Here is a 20,000-nt window from a genome sequence, read left to right as displayed (position 1 = left end):
ATATATATATATATATATTGACCAATTCCTGAACCCACTAAATAATCCTATAATCGGACCTGGTAAATGTCCTGTATACCTAAGTCGACCTTGGAAAGGCAAGTGTCTCAACGGTATGAAAACCAGATCAAACAGACAGTGTCATATTCTTACTATGCTGTTACTATGCCATGAGTGTTTTTCACCACCCGCCGGTTGCTTCCGTCAGTCCAAAAATACGTTCTGCCCACCTCTCATCTATGTAAGATTATTTACGAATTTCAGTGCCAGTGTGACACTAGGTATGTGGGCCGCACATCTTTGAGAATGGAAGATCGCATTGAACAACACGACCCTTTCGGGATCAGACAGGGCCAGTCAACCGAACAGAGACAACCAACTCGGGCTTTTCAGAATGTACATAGTACGACAACTACTCCCTGTGCCTCTGCAATTGGTTACCATTTACTGAATAATTATCAGTGTGGAGAGCAATATTGTACCGGCTGGTTTAAAATTCTGAGTAGAGGAAGCAGTTTAGCTCACCTTCATGCAATGGAGGCCACATTCATCAGGCCAACCAATCCTATTCTTTGGAGACAGAAAGAATTGTCCGAACGTTATATCTATTTTGACTATGATGGCTTGATTGTGTGACAACTGTACCACAGTCAGTTGAGTCATCATGAAAACCACACCCCACCCCGACTAGCCCTCAGCAAATTTGCATTACGTTTCCACTGGTGCTTGGTGATTCATCTCCGCCGCTTCATTATTCATGATCGAACTAATATATATGTATATCACTATATATATTGTTGCGGTCTTCGCGCCCGCCGGCGTGCGAACGGCCACGTAACTCGAATCGCGGCACGTCGCCCACCGGACGGACAATCCAGTCGTGACCCTCTCGGACTAACGCCGGGAACCAGTCACGGGTGGACCTTTCGGTCTCACCGCGATCGAGCCAATCAGCCCCCGCGTGGGATAGGGTTGCTCGCCAAATTCGACCTACCTAAGTACCCACGCGGAGGGTAGACCGGGCGATCGCACCTCGCCGCAGGTCGACTTCGGACACGGGCCACTTAAGCGACCCGTTCCGTACTATCAGAATAACCGAGCGGTGTTATCGTCGACCTCGACGGTTCGATTAATTATCGGGCGTATTCAGCCCACTACCAACCCTTTACGTGAAGCAAGATGAGGGTTCAATGGGGGAAAAGACGAAGCGAAGCGGGAGAACAGTTCAACAATAAAGCACATTTATTCGCGACGAACGGAAAGCACACAAATACAATTGCACCAAATGCACACAGAAAAAACACAATTCCATTTACACAAAAAGCAAATATAAAAGTGAAAACAATGCAGAGCTAATACCGACTACCGAGCACACGGCAACACTTATACAATTCTACTTCACAGACGGCGCCGACAACACATACCCAAAACCAAGGAAAGAATACCCTCCAGAATGAAGCGGGCCTGAGGCCGAGACCGGGTCGCGCCTACCCGTCTGGTGATGAGACGCGGAGCGGCGATGGCCCCGCAACCCGCGGGCCTCGCGGACAGTGCCTGGCAGGGGGTGGGAACGGGGCCCCCTTGGTCGCACTATCTCAGCGCGGGGGGAAACAGGAGGGGGTTGCTGATGCTCGGGGTATAGAGGATCTTTATTATCCCTGGTGTGCGTCTCCACCTCGGCCAGGTCGCGCTGCCGGCCTCCCTCGGGCGTGCAGCTCCTGGCACCGACGCGAGCACCCCCTCGTCCGACTCTCTTCAGCTTCTCCAGCCACTGCAGGCTTCGGGCTCCAGACTTCTTTCGTTCTCGTTTGCGACTCCTTCTCGTTCTCCTTTGCGACTCTCTTCTGACTGACGAACACCGTCCTTTTATCCCCCCGTAACTTCGCCTTTGACCCCCTCCCTTTGACCTTTCACCTCGCTCCCCATTGGCCCGAGAAAAAGTGGGCGTGAAGGCTTTTTGATCCACAAATTTGCATATATCGATCGCCCTGGGGGCGGGGCCACCCGCCCCTCGCTCACCGATTGGACGGCAAAAAGTGGGCGTGTGTCGTTTTTGATCCGTTTTTGAAGCACAAAATCCGTGATTTTGTACACGCTGTTCAACGTGCGCCCTGCACGAGTCCAACACCGGTACCCACAGCGGGGCAAGAACGGTGGCGATGCTACGGTTGCGAGGTGTGACGGGAAGGTCGTGGCGGTTGTGGTGAAGCGGCGTTGTGGTTGGTGGTTGATGTTGTGGTTGTGATCATGGCGGTTGGTCCAAAATAAAGATAGTAAAAGAAAAACGGCTATCCTGAAGAGTCGCAGCATGTATAAATGACATGTATTCCCACTAGACAACGGGTTTGGGCCTAACTACACATGCACTTACCGAGATACCTCACCTAAGGGACCTGAATGGTGGTTTGCGAATCTGGTAACCACAACAATATATATATATATATATATATATATATATATATATATATATATATATATATATATATATATATATATATATATATATATCTTCTTCTTTCGGCTGCTCCCGTTCGGGGTCGCCACAGCGGATCATCCGTATGATCTGCATAGTGATTTGGCACGTTTTACGCCGGATGCCCTTCCTGACGCAACCCTGGTCGCCTCTTATGACACAAAGATATGGTACACCTATTTTAACCGGGCTATACACCGGCCCAGTATACTGGTACTCATTTCGCCGACCTCGGAAGGATGACAGGCTGAGTCAACCCCCTGGTGTATTAATTCAGTGGCTCAACGGGGCTTGAACTCAGGACCTTTTGGATCCCAAGCCGCTGCCCTAACCACTGCGCCAATACCAGGCTCCTATACATATATATATATATATACATATATATATACATATATATACATATATATACATATATATACATATATATCCATATACATATATATACACATATATATATATATATATATATATATATATATATATATATATATATATATATATATAAATATATATATATATATATATGTATATATATATGTATATATATATATAGTACTACAAAATGTCAATGTGTGTCAGTGTGTCTCCTCTACAACTCCAAAGCCTTCACGGTGTGGAAACCAAGGCACTGAGGATCATTGGTATCTCCTGCGATGAGGCGGTCTTTGGGTCACTCACTCTCTCACCTCAGGCAGGGCGGTGGTCTTGCTGTCTTCTACCATCTCCTTTCTGGCCTTGCCCCTCCTGCTCTGTCTGAGATATGTACCCCCCATATTTATGCAGGCCGCTCAAGGTCCGCCAAAATCCCCCTTCTGGTAAAACTACGAAAATCAAGAATCACTGCTCACCTTCATTCTTTCATTTCTCTTTTTTCCTGCCTTTGGAACAAACTTCCACACTCTCTTCAATCCCACTCTTCCCTCCAGGTCTTCAAAACAGCTGTTCACCACCACCTCTTATCTTCCCCCATCCAAAACCACCATCTTTTCTACCCCCGCTTAACCACCCCAAACCCACCTCCTTCAAAATTCTCTGCTTTCCTTCCTAAAAGTCCCTGTTGTGTAAGGATCTGAAAGTCCCTGCAGTGTCCATCTTGTTTACCCCATGTACCCCACCCCATCCCTCTCCCTTCCACAGATCTCATGTCTCTGTTGCACACTGTTTTTTCCTTCCCTCTCCTGCTCTTATCTCCAGCTCCCCCCATTGTACGTGCTGTGTGTTAGCTCTCATCGGAGCCTTGACAGTGTGAACAAACAAACAAACAAACAAACAAACAAAAAAACCATGAAACCTATCAGCTTGATACTGCATGCATACGAAGAAAACTACAAGGAAGTGCATGACTGAAAATTGGGTGTTTGGGTTTATGAAAAAACCCCTTCTAAAGATCATTCACGGCCTTATTTAATTATATCCTTTATCAGGTGCATCCTCGGTCACCGCTCTTTCCATCCATCCATTGGGACCATACTCTGTGCACAGCGTTGGTGCTGCCTAAGCAGTCTCCTTGGCTATTGGGCACAATCCTGGAGGGGTCGCCACTCCGACACAGGATATCAGCAAGCTGGCACTCATTTTGCTGACCTCGGAAGAATGTCAGGCAGAGTCAACCCCACCTGGTATGAATTCAACGGCCAAGTGGGATTTCAACTCAAGACCCTTGGATCCCAAGCCCATCACCCTAACCATGAAGCCAACACCTGGCATGACGTGCCATGACTGGTGAGAGAGGTACCAACACCCAGCCAAGTTTTATGGCGACAATTGAAATCGCCACACATGAGGAAGTGAGAGTTGGGATGAGTGATTAAAAGTTGGCCCATGTTGTAAATTGGCTAAATAGCTAATATTACGAGTTGGCTATACCCGGAACCATCAGCGATCTCTGATCTCTGATCACAGGCCTCCAGTTTGATATTTAACCTTTTAATGACAATAAAGACAAATTAAATTGGAAATTTTTAGTTATTATTGTTTTTAAGATTTGATCGATCAATTTTAGCTTTTCAATTAATCATGTTAAACAAATTTGTTCTACACAAAGAACAATACAGTACAATATAATAATGGATGGAAGATGGATGATCCTTGGCACGACGTTCGGCACATAAGGCTGCCGAGGGAGTTTCATTGGCTAAAGGGCACAATCCTGGAAAGTACAAAATTTTTTCACAATCAGGGAGAGTTCAAGCAATAAAAATAAATCCCGTCGCAGAGACTGGGTATTTCTGAATCACAGAGAATAAACAAATAAACAAATTAAAATAAACCAATGTCACCCGCAGGGTGAGCCGTATCTTGCCAAAAGGTGACCACGTGTGACTTCTTTAAGGTCACACTGAGGTGAACAGAGCTGCTATCCACCAGGAGCGACTCCTTGAGGAATATCTGCCTACGAGAGATTCCGATGAGAATCGTTCTACAGAGTAACCATGAAAAATATGCTTTTGCCTCATAACGTCACCAAATGACGTCATAATGTCTCAAGCTTGACATATCGAGAAAGCACTCATCGAGGTGTTCAATTTGAGGTACTACACGATATGGTTCCTAAAACTTGAAAATTTGACCTTGGGGTCAAATATGTTTGACCTGAGGCGCGAACCATGAAGGTCAAGGCCAATCGCCACCAAAAATTAATCAGCTGAGTGCCAGACCATGAACTATATTCCCATGAAGTTTGAAGACGATCCGATCAAAATTACTCAAAAAATAAGGGCTTCGTCGACTCCCCTGATTTTCTCCAAAGTGACCTTGACCTTTGACCTTGACCTTCAAAAATTTGTGCAATGAAAGGGACCTCTATAGGCCTCTGATATGCGAAGTTACAAAAATTTCCGATGATAACTGTGCTCTGCAGAATTTTTTATACGTGATTATAGACAAACAAACAAACAAACAAACAAACAAACAAAACATACAAGCTGACTAACATATCTTGCAAAAACTTCGTTTTGGCAAGATAATAAAACAAACAAACAAACAAACAAACAAACAAGCAGTCATAGACTGGTACTTACGAAATTGTCAACTTGACCTCTGACCTTGTCTAATAAAAGCTGTCTCTAGAGAAGATAGCGAAGCAAACCAGAAGTTTCGACGATGATTCTGTACCAAACCATCAAAAATCGTAACGTCGACCGAAGCAAAAATCTCCATTTCTCCACGCAATTATTTAATATTATTTTATCAAAGTCACAAAACCGTAATATTCGGCCATCCAGCAACAATCTTTACATAATCCGACGGCTTAGCGAGTCAAGAATGCGACGATAACCTTTATTGGGATAAAAAATGACTTTTAAACACCATCTTTATCGAAAACACCGTCAACGCGCACACGCAAAACCTTGACGTGACTCAACGACGCGTCTGCTCGAGCGCGCTGCACCACGTGACAAGCCGTGACGCGGAGAGTGAAATATTTTTTATTCAATCTTAAAACGTCTCCAAAACATCCGATTTTTACCAGAATCTCAACAACCAAGTGTTAAGCATCCTAAGTGATCGCAAAAACCGAAGGCAAAATTAAAATTGAAGTTAAAACGAACTCGTAACGTCGACCAAAGCAAAAATACTCCATTTCTCCACATGAATTTACGGAATTATATTTGACCTCACTGTGGCCTTGACCTTTGACCGATTTTTCCCAAAATCTAATCAGCGCTAGCCATCACCCTCCTGAATCACGTGGTGTAATTTGACATTGGTAGCTTCTTCCGTTCTTGAGTTATCGTGCCTACAAACAAACAAACACACACACACACACACACACACAAACAAACAAACACACAAACAGAGGACGGAAGTCATCAATATACTTCCGAAATCTAAAGATTTTATAAGTAATAAATGAAAAATAAGTAAGTACAAGTCTGAAGACGATGATGGCCCACGAGTGGTATTTGACGATGTAGATTGTTTCAGAAGTCAAGGATGAGACAATGTGATAATGTTTGACCAAGTTATAAAAATGATCAACATGATGTGGTACGAGTGACGGGTTATTTGCTGCAAAATGTCAAAAACTCGGTTTCGTTCAACAACTTTAAAAATTTGACCTTTGCATAACCTTTAAAGGTCACAAAACAATGTTGTGGACAACTAAATAAGGAAACAGGATACGTGCTATAGCTTAATGGAGTTAGTTCGTCGAAGAAGGTCGAAAACCCGGTTTGATTCCTACAACTTTGAAAATTTGACCTTTGTGAACTTTAAAGGTCAAATTCAAGGATTATGACCTTTGGTGCAAAACTTCCTCTGGAACATTCCAGGGACAATATAACGTCATATAGGCTACATGGGATTTCGCACTCATCGGATTATTCATACTTTGATGAAATCAGCGTAAAAACAAACTTGAAGGGGGCGCCACGGGCAAGGTGTTCGAGATTGAGAAAAATCGTTTCAAGACTTAAGGTGGGGAATGACCTCAAGATTATGCATAAAAAATATTGTCATCCTAGCTCTCAAAGTTTGGGCTGTCATCTGATTTTTATGTCAAAATTCGAAATTTTCTAAGTTCATGACCTTGTGACATTGAGCTTGTGACCTTGACCTTGGGACTAAAATGAAAAATCGAGCTCCGTGGGGTTATACAGGTGCCATTGGGCTAACCAAATACCGAAACCCCTTGCCAGATTCGAGAACCCCCTCGGAGAAGATGGATTTTGTCAAAATTCGCAGTTTTCTAAGTTCGTGACCTTGGGACGAAAAGAAAAATCGAGCTCCGTGGGGCTATGCAGGTGCCATTGGGCTAACCAAATACTGAAATCCCTGCCAGATTCGACAAACCCCCTAGGAGAGGATGCAAATTTTAATCGGCTACCCCCTAAAAACACAATTCGCAATTTTCTAAGTTTGTGACCTTGTGGCCTTGACCTTGGGACGAAAATGAAAAATCGAGCTCTGTGGGGCTATGCAGGTGCCATTGGGCTAACCAAATACCGAAATCCCTACCAGATTCGACAAACCCCTCGGAGAAGAAATTTTTTAATGTCAAAATCGCAATTTTCTAAGTTCGTGACCTTGGGACGAAAATGAAAAATCAAGCTCTGTGGGGCTATGTAGGTGCCATTGGGCTAACCAAATACTGAAACCCCTGTCAGATTCGACAAAACCCCTAGGAGAAGATGCAAATTGAAATCGGCTACCCCCTAAAAACACGTTTTTTGGGCGTGGCTCCACCCATAATGGGCGCACCACGCCAATTTTCAGGAAAACACAACTCGATCATGATATAAACCTCCCACCAAAATTTCATCAGGATCGGATCAAAACCCACGGAGCTATACTATGCTCGGGACAGACAGACAGACAGACAGACAGACAGACAGACAGACAGACAGACAGACATACAAACAGACACACAACAATAACGAATATAGTGGTCACTTATATTTTTCGTGAAAATATTTTTTCGTGAACCAAAAAGGAACTTCCTGAGTTCCTGAGAAGGAACTTCAATGCAGGAGGTCATTGGGCCCACCAAAGTCTGCACCATGATTGCCAACATATGGTCGTTTATTCGATGCTTTAACCTTTTTTAATGCTCAGCGTCAGGCAAAGAAGTAGCACGTACCATTTTTAAAGTATTTGGTACGACTCGGACAGGGTTCGAACCGCCGACCTCCTCGACTTGGAGCAGATGCTCGAACCATTACACCACTGAGTCAACAGCTCATCCGCACATCTCTCATTTGGAATGCGCTTCATTCGGCAGGTCTTGCTCACGTGCCTCTGAGGTCCTCATAACACCATTTCACAACGACTGCCCAGTTGCCTTTCACTCGCTGCCCGTCACTCATGTTCGTCTATACCCACGGTCTTCATTTGTGCTGCTTCACAAAGTCCACTTCCTTGCACCCAGTTTGGATCCCGAACAGTTCATTACTTCCCAACTTGTCGAGAACATCGATGCACATGGCATGGCTCTTCCATAGCAAAGGGCACATCAGAAAGGAACAATGGGTGAGCAGGAAAAACAACATTATTCTAAGCCGAACACATTGGGAGGAGAACAGGATAGAGTGGATGGCTCCGTGTTGAGCTCCCTGTTGATAATCAGGAGCACACGAGAAATGGAGGTTGGAGGCTTCAAGCTATCATATTCGTTCACTTGGAATGTAGCACATGGCTGCTGGTTTGCATCATTGCTGCGAGTGCAACTGTGCTGCTGATGCAGTGCCCCATGTAGATGAAAGCATGAATTTGTAATTTGTTCAGGGTGCCGGTGATCGCTCGCCGACTCATGACGAAGGACACCGTGATGCATCTTTAACGTCCACCAACTAATGCCGGCAGAAGGGATGCTTGTTTAGCATCTATCCGAGGGACGGCACAGACACGGATTATCACCTGGCCGAAGAAACACCACAATAAGAGTTTGCACCTGGGAATCCACTGAAACCCCGACAAGACAGCTCCAAGGTGAGAGTGTATAGCTCTAGGCTATCCTACCAGCCCATCATATTCAGATGATTATGCAATAAATACTTGTGGATAATAACAAGTTCAAGCACAAAAAAAGCAGTTGTAAAGCCATCGAGACTGTGCTGATAAAGAGCAGTGACAACCCCCACCCACCACCCAAAGAATTACCTTCCCCTGTATTTAAAATAAATAAACAAATAAGGATTTGCTTCGTCCTGATGCACCGATCAGATACCCCACATGTGAAGGTTCTTGAAGGTACCCAAAGAAATATCGATCAAAGGGAGTGATAAATACTCGCACGTAAAGATACATTGATGACTGCATTATTTGCACAACTGGAAATAAATAAATAATAAATATGTTAAAAATCATAATAATAATAGTAATAATAATAATAATAATAATAACTAAATAAATTTTTAAAAATCGCACCTCTCTGTCCATTGAAATTGAGCGAGTCGTACGATGTCTGCTTTGGACTCGAGCCTGGGACCTTCACTCTTCGCGACACAACCGAGACATTCCTCAAAATTGGAACAGAATTTGGTTTCACTTCTGATGGACCATTTAAGGGTCAACGTTGTGTGATATGGAACACAACAGAGTGATCGAGTAGAACCCATCACTTCGTTGATGGTGCCAAAATAAGACGTGTTGTATGAAAAAAAAAATTAATTCTTTCACACTTTTCCATGTGATGGTCTTTGCGAAAATTTGAGGTTTCCATCGCCTCGTGTTCCCGTGAGAAAGACACAACAATTTGAGATACCACTGTGTCGCTGATGCAGTGCCCCCTGTAGATGAGAGCATGAATTTGTAATGTGACCATTCGTGCAATCACCTGTGAATAACCTGTGTATTTCAAGGGGTGGAGGTCGCGCACTTACCTTTGAACCATCGAGTCGGGTTTGATTTCCGAATCCACGATACCATACAACGTCTGATCGGTCGATGCTTTTCAGGCTGGGATTTTCATCACAAAGTGTGTCGTCTCTCGGAAGGATGTGAAGCCAGACGACCCGTCTGCGAGCATTAGTTAGTGGACTTTAAAGAACCCACTGTGTATTTCTTGAAAACTTATCACCAGTAACCTGACCAGGATAAGACATACTGGCAATCCCGATTTCAAAATCCGGCCTCTTCGGTAAAACACCAGGCCGAGCCTCCTGTTCATGAAAAATCAGAGCCAAAAACTTTCACCAGCTCACTGCATAAAAAAGTGTGGGGGAGGATTTTTGTAGCTGTTATCCTCATCATCGTCATCGTCGCAGTCGTAGTAGTAGTCCCATCTATTGGGACCATATTCTTTGCAGACTGTTGGTGCTGCCTAAGCAGTCTCCTGGGCTATTGGGCACAATCCAGGACGGGTCGCCATCCAGACAGTCTACCAGAAAGATGGTACTCATTTTGCCGGCCTCGGAAGGAAGACAGGCTGAGTCAACCCCATCTGGTATTAATTCAACAGCAGAGTGGGATTTGAACTCAGGATCCTGAGATCCCAAGCCCACCACTCGAGCCATGAAGCCAACACCAGGCATGCAGTAGTAGTAGTAGTAGTCGTAATAGTAGTAGTAGTAGTAGTAGTAGTAGTAGTAGTAGTAGTAGTAGTCGTCGTTGCAGGTTAAGACTATTTTGAATTATGGAGATACTGTATAACGTGAAATAAACCCAGGTACAGGAAGAGTGATGAAAAAGAGTATCCAAATTGTATGTACACAAAATGGTGAAATTATTACGAAATCCATCCTCCCCTTTCTCGGCTTCCCTCCACCCCCCTCCCACCCCCACCACCACCACAACACCCTATTTCTGCTTTAAACAAGTAATAAGTCAGTGACCCTAAATCAGGTGCTGCCAATCTTTAATAACAATGGTTACTCTATTTCTGATATGATCCCATCTTGAACGACAGGCGCAACATTAAGAGGGCTTCTGCACTAGTTGGACAGCACAAAGGGTCTTATTGAAAGAAGGTCAAAAAGTACCGTTGACGGCCATTACAGCAAGGGTGAAATTTGACCTTTGACCATAACGGTACAAAAAATCTTCAAATGTGATACTCGCAAAATGGAATGCCATGCCTTTAACAACGCAACGTTCGTGGGTGATCAATTTTCTTATTTCATCGAAACATTCTATCAAACAGTCACCAACCAAAATTACCAATCTGACAGGTAATGAGGGGAGCACCTCTTCCTTCATCACACAGCTTGTGTCGTGCCACATTCTTGGCATTCAAGCAGTTAAACAGAGCACTTCACTTCGTTCATTCAACAGGCACAGCCGACTGATAGGATGTGCAACACAAATGAAAAGGACATGTGACATCAAACAGCTGCTTGCCATATCTATCTATAATTCCAGCAATCTCTGTGTGTGTGTCTGTGTGTGTGCGTCTGTGTGCGTCTGTGTGCGTCTGTGCGCGTCTGTGCGCGTCTGTGCGCGTCTGTGCGCGTCTGTGCGCGTCTGTGCGCGTCTGTGCGCGTCTGTGCGCGTCTGTGCGCGTCTGTGCGCGTCTGTGCGCGTCTGTGCGCGTCTGTGCGCGTCTGTGCGCGTCTGTGCGCGTCTGTGCGCGTCTGTGCGCGTCTGTGCGCGTCTGTGCGCGTCTGTGCGCGTCTGTGCGCGTCTGTGCGCGTCTGTGCGCGTCTGTGCGCGTCTGTGCGCGTCTGTGCGCGTCTGTGCGCGTCTGTGCGCGTCTGTGCGCGTCTGTGCGCGTCTGTGCGCGTCTGTGCGCGTCTGTGCGCGTCTGTGCGCGTGTCGACAACCACTGGTCCGATCTAATTGAAACTTGCAAGGTATATTGCTGGGGCCCTGAGTATGTGCCTTTTATTTTCAAGGTTTGATATTGTTACGAATTTGGAATTCGATTGCACACAACATACAGGTTCCTTTAGTCAGCTATGTCGATAAGTGCTTGTTCCCTAGATAGCTCACCTTTCATTGCTTAAATGTTCAGAAATTGATTAGATGCGCTGCAGATCGATTTAATAGTGAGGGAACGAACAATGGAGACATCCCTCCCCCTCTTCTGCGAAGAGCAAGAAGAACCCTGCCGTCCCGTGACTTATGATGTCAACAACTCCCTCCCACCCATGGTTGAGCGGGGGGGGGGGGATGGAGCACGAGGGCATGAGTCATGAGTCACGCCGGGAGTGGGGGAAGGGCGGGAGAAGGACAAGGACGAGATCCTTTCTTTGTTTTAGATGAGTAAGCTTTTTGCATCAGCAGAGAGTAGTCACTCAGCAGACCTTTTGGGTCCTGTTTGGCTTGGGTTAGGGTTGAGGCCTTCGGAAGCTTTTTGCTTCGGCTGGCTCAGTGAGCTTGGGCTGAGGCCTGGCTCGGGAGGAGGCTTTTTGGAGGCTTTTTGCTTTGATGGTTCCGTGAGCTTCAGCTTCTGCTTGGCTCGGGAGAGCTTTTTTTTTGCTTCAAGCTACCCTGTTTGGAAGGAAGTTAAGCCGGTCGCTCGGCTCGAGCTTCGAGTGGTGGCTTCTTCTTCTTGGTTCGTGGAGCTCTTTGTTCTCCATTTTGGTTCCCGGCTTGGTGCGACTCATCGACCTCTTCGTGGAGGTGGTCCCTCGGGGAAGCGACGCATCGACGGGAAGATTCGGCGCCTCGTCTCACCAGCACGTGTTGAGAAGCGCGGGAGGTGGTTCCTCGGGAAAGCGACGCATCGATGGGAAGGATCGGCACCTCATCTCACCAGCCCGTGTTGAGAAGGGCGGGACGTGGTTCCTCGGGGAAGCGACGCATTGACGGGAAGGATCGGCGCTTCGTCTCACCAGCATGACTGTGTTGAGAAGCGCAGGAGGATTCGCGGGAGCTCGGGAAGGATCGCGGCTCGGCGATTGGATCCAGCTCGCTCTCGCTGGAGCCCGGGTCCGAACAACTTGAAGACCACACGAGGTGGAGAGGTTCGAGATAGGCTCTGGGTTTCAGCTCACCTGTCCTCCGAGCTGGAGCTCGTTACTAAAGGCCTCTGCCACCATTTCTTGGGTGTGTGTGTGTGCGTACGTGTGTCCGTGGGCCCGTCTAATAAGTAGGAACTGCTGTTAAGTGCAAGTGACTGTACATAATAAGTAGACGGTTGTAGTTCTTTTGTCGTGCTTTTGTTGCTTGTATAATTGCTTTCGTGTTTTGCCTTGTTCAATTGCATACGTGTTTTATTATAATAAATGTCCTTGTGTGAATGTAAACCTGTTCGTTGCGTCCATTCCCTCATTGAACTGCCCCATCTTGCACTCGGAATATAGTTGGTTTTTAAATAGCCGATAAACAGAATCGGGTCTGGCGAGGTATGGCGATAATACCCGCTCAGTTATCCCAGAACGGAACGGACCGCTTAAGCGGTTCGTGTCCAAGTAGGCCTTCGCCGAGGTACGGTCCCTCGGTAGGTTACCCGCGCGGGTACTTAGGTCTATCGATATTCGGCGATTGACCCTATTTCGCGTGGGTAGAATACGGACTGGGCCGTGGTGGGATTAAAAACCCACCCGTGACTGGTTTCTGGTTTCTGGCGTTGTTCCAGAAAGTCACGACTGGATTGTCCGGTGGGCGAAGCGACCGCTATTGGTTTGACGCGGTCGTTCTCACGCCGAGGGGCGGAGGGAATTCTACAACAATATTAATCGGACAAGTGGTTCCCATGTTATGGCCATTTATTTACTAAACCAATGACAGGACACGGTGCTATGACATCACAATTGACGTCACAATTCCTCTTCTTTTTTTTGCATGTACGGCCATGCACGTACAGGCACGCAACTACGGGCACGCAGTAGTATAAATAAATAAACAAACAAATAAACAAATAAATAAATAAATGAGCCATCAAGCCAAATCTCTCAAACAAAGTCACATTATTCAATATCCGAAAGCAGAAGCTAATTTTCTACAATTAAGACAATGATTAAGGTACAAATAAACAAGCCGGTAGGCGGACATGGGTAGTCGACTACCCAATAAAACCTGACGCAATGGGCCCGTTCGATGGGGAAGGATTAAGCACAAGAAAATTCATGATTGCAGCTTCAATGGTTAATGCTGCAGATTGTTTTTTCGTTAAAATACCCCCACATTTAGAGGTTTTTCGGCCGTTTTTAGGCAACAGAGGGGTCCATAGCAACGGTTCTTTCTCACACATAACTAGGACATACCATGAACCTACCATACCAATTTCATGTATATCTGACTCATAGTCTCTGAGATATAACGAACTTCGTTTTTTTATTGTTTTTGACCAGGGTTCATTCAAAGTCTATTTCTCCAACAGTTTTCATAGGATCCGGCTGGAAATTTTTTACAATATGGCTGAATGTACTGCCCAGTCGCTCGTGGCCTGATTTTTGATTTTCGAAAAAATAAATTTTTTATGATTTTTCAAAAATTTCAAAGTCCCGTTGCTCGGCAACGGTGGTGTCCATGGCAACGGTTTTCATTTGCACACAACTAGGTCATGGTATGAACCTACCAACCAAGTTTCATCGAAATCGCCGTTGTATTAACTGAAATCGCCATTTTAAATACTGATAAGGGTAGAACACATCTCAAAAAATTTTTTTTTCGACTAGATCGACTGACTACCCAACATATCGACGGAAATACTGATAATAAGGGGAGAACAAATTTTGAATTTTTTTTTTTAATTTTTTTTTTTTTCGATTACATCGACGACCCAATTTTAATTAAAAACAAACTGGTGGGGCACTCGGTGGATCGCATTCCTCCGCCACGTCATACCTGATTCACGATAACACATCGGGTCCAATACTGTTTTTGAAATATCATGCTCTTTTATCGTTTTTGGCCCAATCTCTCAATGGTGAAGAATCACGATAAAAAAAAATAATAATTCTCGTATCCAGATCCGGATCCGGATCTTCACCAAAATTGAATCAATTCTTCGGTGCCGCACACCCAATGTGTCCACCAAGTTTCGTCCGAATCTGTCAACAACTTTTTGAGTTATCGTGCGATATATTAGTTTTTGCCCCCTCTCTCAATGGTGAAGAATGACTTTAAAAATTATATTAGTTGGATCCGGATCCGGGTCTTCACCAAAATCTAAACAGTTCGTCCTTGTTACACACCCAAACCGGTCCACAAAATTTCATCCGTATCCATCAACAACTTTTTGAGATATCCTGCACACAGAGAAACAAACAGACAGAGAGGAGTGAAAACCACCTCCTTCACCTTCAGTGGCGGAGGTAATAAGAGGCTGCGAAGTTCAGGAAAATGCCAAATCATCTGATCGTCTCTCTACTCGCAGTCCGTTAATGGCCTCAAGTACTTCCGCCTTCTTGTGGGATCAGCAGGGGAAGGGTTGTGGCCCAAGTCTTTCATGAACCAGCTGCTCAGGCCTGGCCGACTGAAGGTGACACTTCGTGATGGAACGCCCTGCTGTGAAGCACCAATCCGACGGTTTAGAGTCGAGTCGGGAATCAAACGCAGGTGAGAGAGCTCAGAGGCCTGTGCGTACCAACCTGTCAGACCCAATCTTTCTCAAGTGTGAAAGGAACACACACACACACACACACACACACACACACACACACACACACACACACAGACACACACACACACACACACACACACACACACACACACTTTACACAAACTTGTACATTAAGTTTTCACGGTAAACTGCAGGAGCATCCTGGTACAGCAATTAACACATTTCAGGGTAAACCTGGACGATCGTGTTGAAATTTGGTCTTCCGGTTCTTCCAGCAATTTGCCTTTAAACAGAAAATTGCGGATATTGCCGCTTTAAAGTGTAAGCGTGTCCAACGGGTGTGCTCAAACAGCGGCGTCGCATAGCAACCGGCAACGACCCCTTGCCGACCACAACACCGAACGGGCTCCGAGCGCAAGGTGCGGTTTCACACTTTTCCTCCATCGCGCTCACCGAGCGAGCACCACTCCGGCCAAGCGAGAACCTGGATATTAATAACTCATGAAATATTCGCGGCACTCGGCCAGCAGGCGAGTTGCCATGACAACACACATGAAGGTGCCATGGCAACGGGTCACATGCTGCACTGAAGTCGGGGAACGGTGGCCCCGGTCGGGAAAAAATTGGGGTAAAATAAATTGGCCCAGGTTGAGGCTTCAAGGACACTTCGAGAGAGCAGTTTGACTGTTCGCAACTGACACGACGAACTTTGTTCTCAATTTTGCAGTGAACATGGTTACTTGAAAAAATAAATAAAAGGAAAATAAAGCCTCGACACGCACTTGTGTAATTTGCTCAGGATGGATGGAGGGTTTGCCCATACCTCCACCGTCTACAGCCTCCATTACAACACAATTACCGACACGAGTATGTACCATTGCACTCCGACCGGCCGCAAAAGGAGCGAACACAAAACCACCGTGAACACCGAAACAATGACCACCATCACACAGACATGGTCGATCACTGTCGAGCAGATTTCTCTAAAGTGGAGGTCCCTGGGTCGAAGCGGCAACGTCTCGTTCGAGGGCAAGACCCATTCGGCGTCGGATGAAACGAGCCGTCTCAGCCTCTTAAAAATCAGCGCCTTGCCCGATGCGCCCTTTGTATCCGAAGCACCGCACGACATTCAGGCAAAGTGAGGCCATCGCTGAACATGCTCGAACGTGCCCGTGCACACCACCGGTGGCCTCATCAGCTGAATCACCATGTTGTAGCCTGCTTCGGGCAACACATCAGCGAGAACAAAGGCATCTTGCTGGGAAACACCGTGGATTCCTTCAGAAAGTGAACGGCAGAAGGTTTCCGCCGATTCATGAGCCTCGACAATCGTGCTGCAGGCTCAACAACAAACAAACGAGAAGTTGGGAACAACAAATGTCCTCGTCAATCCTGAGGGCCAAATAGGTTTTGCTGGCACTTAACGCCCACTCGACAAACACACCTTACGATGTGGTCACGGCTCGTGTGCTCAGGCGCCCACACATTCGGCCCTCATTAATGAGAGCGGAGTTGCACACCGCAAGCACATTGGCTGTGGGTAAAAATTTAATTATTCAAAACACACACAATTACATTTATACATCTCCAACTCCTGCAAGTTCACAGTGAAAGCCACGATCTAATTGGTCCAGTGATAAAGTTGTGCTCACGTCCACAAAGATTTGTATTTTTCAAAGAATCCAAAAATGGTCGTTCAACAGGTCGTGATGGGATATGTGCATGGTAACCCAGGCACAATGCGGTCCTGACGGCAAAGGCACGCGGCGATTGGGTTTCCAACATTGCGTGCGACGAGTTCTGGTATTCCGACGGAGCCCGGTCGGTAGGAGCCGGCGGGGTGGTGTAGGGGTGGTGGAAGGGAGATGGGGTGAGGGGAGAGAGGCCCTAATCAAAAACACATGCAGCCTGCGCCGTGAGTTTCATCGAAGCCGACAAGCCAAACCCCCTTGTGTGGCGTGCAATGCACACCCTGGCCCGGCACACAGTCGACCCCCAGGAATTTGTGCCCCGTATGAGGCGGAAGGGAAAACCCGACGAGTTTGAGGAACTACAGAGTGAAAAAGTCGGAATTCTCCTTGAAAACGTACTACCACGAGAAGATGAAAAAACAAAACATGGGAAACCATTCAAAGCACTGTTTGCAAACGCATGGTTAAACATCTGGGAGAATGCAACAACACGTCGAGCATTTACTAAACAAATCACGAGGTGGCGTACTCAATCTTTTACAGTGCAAATTCCACCATCATTTACATGCAAATTGACTGTGATAACTCAGTGGATGTGGTGGTGTGTGCTCCTCGGTTGATGGCTGCACGCACTCTGGGCAGCTCCGGGAACGACCGCTTCAAACGAATGCTCGTACTCGGGCTTCCCGACCATGTTAACGGGCAGCACAGGTATGTGCACACCTCGAACCAAAGAATGAAGCGGAGGAGGATTCCGTGCCTGCAATGGCACGGAATCCTCAGGTAAACAGCGCACGCGTTAAAATCCCCTCGGAATAAGGGCAGGTTTGTTTATTCCATGCAGTAATTGATATTACCCGATGGCAGGAAGCACCGTGGTCATGGCGGATCCAAAAGGGACGCCATCACTTGACCAAGCTCCATCCCGATGTGCTTGATGGCTAAAGCCAATACCGAGCAGGTTTCTCTTTGGCATCGCTCAATGGCCAATGTGCCAACTCCCTCAGGCATAGGAACTCGCTTGATGGTGCAACGACCGATCTACCAACCCCCAGGAAAGATCCAATGGCCGTTTATAAGAGCAGGAAAAATTGTGTGAAACCGTAGAACACAAATGAGGCCATGGATTGCGTCAAGCGGATTTTTTTCTTTGGAAGAGGCAGAAAGGGAAAGGTGAGAGAGAGGAGAGAGGATGGTTGATGAGATCCTGGTGAAAGAGCCGCAATAAAAACAAATAAATTATCGCAATTATAGCAATAAAGAGTAGCGCAATCGGTTGCCGATGAGAGTTCCTTATGTGCACTACCGGGGATTGTTTCCACCAGGAGGTTTCGACAAAGGGACAAACCACAACACACAGCATCATGAAGAAAGGAGCAAAATGAGAGAATGGGGTAGTGATCACACGCACTGCAGCAGGTTCCATGTCGATCGCTCGATAGCCACATGCTGGCGGAGGACGTTGTGTCGCGTGCAACAAAGGCTGTTTACCTCGAAATTTCGATGGGAAATTGCAAGGAGAACTCACCAGCATTTTCAACTTTATTTTGAAAAATTCAGGCACCACTGTGTAGCGTAGCTTCCTGGCAGGCTCGGCTCGGGTCCCCGAACCTCACCTGCTAGGCAGTGAGCATATTTGATGGTGCCTTCACGTTTGCTTCTTCCTGATGATGACCATTTATTTAGTTATTTTTTGAGTGATTTTTAAACTTTACAAACACGAACCTCATGAAAGGCAGATAGGAAGTTTTAGACATGACAAATTAAACCGTCTTCCTCCTGCTTCGCCAAGTAAATTCCACTATCACCACGTCCATTCTCTGTGGATCATTAAAATGTGGAGAAATAACTAGTTTCATTGGCAATGCTGGAGAGCAGTGACGGGCATGAATAAATCAGCGCTTTGGTGGAGTGCAAGGCGAGCCGGGAGCCAGAAGCGAGCACACTCTGCAACGGTCTTCAGTAGTATGGGGAAGCTTTGGAACCCGAGGGAGCTCGTGGGGGAAACGGGGGAGGGGGACGGGAAGGGGGAGTTTGCCTGCCTGGCGCCAGGCGACTCGCTGGGCATAGCGTGGGGATGAGAACGAGAAGGCAATCAAAGCGAAAAAGGTGCCAGCACGTCCGTACGCCATGACAGACTCTCCGTATCCCCGGCATCTCTTCCTCGTGATTCGAAACGCACTCACCCAGCGGTGCGATCTTTACCGGCTAATTACAAATTGGATTACGAAGCATAAAAAAATTATCGTGATACAAAACAATTACAAGAACTGCACCACCCACACTAACAATGAACAAACGAATCACAGAACAGGATGCCAATGTCAAATCGAGACACAGTTTTAGATGTGTTTGGTCTGCAAGACAAGCAAGTCGAGCCATTCCTGGAAAAGAATCTCCAAAGTGCAAAGGTCGATTTTCAGGTGTGGATATTTTACCAAACTTATGTTCAATGTGAGGAAAGGAAGGGTGGTGGGAAGAGGTCGAGGGGGATCTCGAGAAGGTTCTCTGTCTCGACTGTCCAAAACAATTCTTTCAAACTGATATAGGCTCGGGTAGTCATTTCCAAACATATCCCTTTCAGAGAAAGAGAAAGAGAGAAAGAGTGTGTGAAAAATAGAGCATGGAAAATATAGAAAAAGGAGAAAAAGAGAAAAGAGACAAGAGACAAAAAAAAAAAAAAAGAGGACAGAAAAAGAGAGGCAGACAGAGAGACAGACAAAGAAACAGGAGGCAAGACAGAGACAGAGAGACAGAGTGATGAGGCCAAACAGGCATAAGGCCAGACCATCTTCAATCTAGCTCTGAACTCATCAATCGGAGGAAAATTATTCAAGTTTTAATAAAAAAAATGTGTTTTTTGTTAATTATGTTAAAGTCCGAAAAAGTAGGTCAAGGATATGAAACAAATATCAGGTGCACGACTTCAGTGCAGGTACACCATTAT

At 46.1% G+C, this 20,000-nt stretch overlaps 1 protein-coding gene across 11 annotated transcripts in view; it reads right to left on the bottom strand.

Moving 5' to 3' along the window:
- LOC147016153 (LIM domain-binding protein 2-like) overlaps positions 1–20,000 on the bottom strand; it is a 252,825-nt gene that overhangs the window by 63,997 nt on the left and 168,828 nt on the right. The window lies entirely within an intron of this gene.

The sequence above is a fragment of the Eptatretus burgeri genome, chromosome 12 (genome assembly GCF_056783735.1).
Source record: "Eptatretus burgeri isolate ZD-2024b chromosome 12, Ebu_testis_v1, whole genome shotgun sequence".
Lineage (NCBI taxonomy): Eukaryota > Metazoa > Chordata > Myxini > Myxiniformes > Myxinidae > Eptatretus > Eptatretus burgeri.
This window is presented reverse-complemented; position numbering and strand designations above follow the sequence as displayed.